At 43.3% G+C, this 1,630-nt stretch overlaps 1 pseudogene; it reads left to right on the top strand.

Annotated features, from left to right (window-relative positions):
* Window positions 1–543: 543 nt before the first annotated feature.
* Window positions 544–1,261, top strand: LOC142209158 (maternal B9.10 protein-like; annotated as a pseudogene).
* The last annotated feature ends 369 nt before the right edge of the window (window positions 1,262–1,630 follow it).

Genomic DNA, 1,630 nt, shown 5'->3' on the forward strand with positions numbered 1-1,630 from the left:
GACTATCCCAGAGATAAATCCATTTCTATAGAGGTCAGTGAGGTTGGTGTCTTGTGCACATATCTGTACATATGGTGTATACGGTAAGTAAAGCTGTAATATATATATATATATGCTCATATCTGTGTTTATTGGCTGTTCTGTGAGTTGTGCCTTGGAGGTCGGGATGGTCTGTTTAGTTGCTATATACTTCAATTGATAATTGTAATGTTGATGATGTAATATTGTAGTTATGAAGCTGAGATGTCGGGGCTGGTGGCTACATGACAGTATTGGCTCTGTTATTACATCAGTTGGTAGTCCACCATGTTAGGTCTCTTGGCTCTAGCTACTAGATAAGATGTGATGGCCGGGGATCTTCTCTGTTTGCTCAGGATGTTTTAGGTTTTTCCACCACAGCATATATTACTATACAGGTGAAGCTCCACTGCCCACCCATCAGTAGTATACAGTATATTTTACCCCGGAAGACCAATAAAAGGCAACACCCCCTTTTTTCCTCCTTCATATACAATGGACGCCTATTTCTTTGTTCCAGTGGAGATGAGGGAGGAGCTGAAGGCCGGCGTTGAGTATATGAAAGCTGTGGCCAACAAACGCAACAAATTGAACCCAATTAAAGTTGAAATTTTTGGAGCAAAACTGGCTGAGAATGTACAAAAAAATTTCTCGGACACTGGTATCCAGAGAAGCCTATCAGAGGCCAAGCTTATAGGTAACTCACCAGTTCTATCTGGATATAAATGGATGTGATGTGTCGGCTTCTCCAACTATTCCCTCATACTGATTTATCATTCAGCTCACACATTGATCTGATGTGTAAAATAAATCCCATCTTGTACCATCGGCATCTCCTCTATAATGGCTGACTCTTACCTTTCAGGTGCATCAGGATCAATAGGCGTGACCAAGAGAAGCATCCTGGAAGCCTGCAGCTACAGTGGGCTGAAGTACGAGGATTTGACCCTCACAAAAGAAATTACCCTTTGGATGACCCTTATGAGGTCTCCTGTCGGTGAGTAGTCCCTCTACTTTATAATACTCCGTAAGGATAGTAGTTGATGATTTCCAATACTGATATCTTATTGATCTATCTTTGGACAGGTTGGGAGAGGAGGGGATTCCTTACACTGTGGCCACCTTTGATCCAAGAACGGCCCGTGTTCCGGATAACTCAAGACCCTCAGAAGAACAATTTCCCCAGACCAACAGAAGACGGCAGCTCCACGGGAAGTTCACGAACATCACCCATAAGTTCTAGTAGTGATAGTGGCATAGAAACTAACAGCGAGGGAACCTCTACCCCAGTGATGTTCCAGATTGTGGATGAAGATCAAATATGGGCAAAACCCATGTGAGGAGAAATCAATAACTTTTAGAAAAGTTGTCTGACATTATGGGTACAGGAGGATGACATACTAACACTTGTTGTACACTGACATTTTTCTTTCCGTTCTGTCTTGTCTATTCAGGACACCCGAGCTATGTTCCAGACCTTGTCGTCTGTGGTTTCCTTCATGGAGAACTCCCTATCTCTGCCCCAGTACTGACCAGAAGCCCCAGGGTGTGGGGTGCTTGTCACAGGGAGGGGGAGGGGCTGTATATATTATATAAAGATGGAATGTATGTT

This window comes from Leptodactylus fuscus, chromosome 6 (genome assembly GCF_031893055.1).
Source record: "Leptodactylus fuscus isolate aLepFus1 chromosome 6, aLepFus1.hap2, whole genome shotgun sequence".
In the NCBI taxonomy this organism is placed as follows: Eukaryota; Metazoa; Chordata; class Amphibia; order Anura; family Leptodactylidae; genus Leptodactylus; species Leptodactylus fuscus.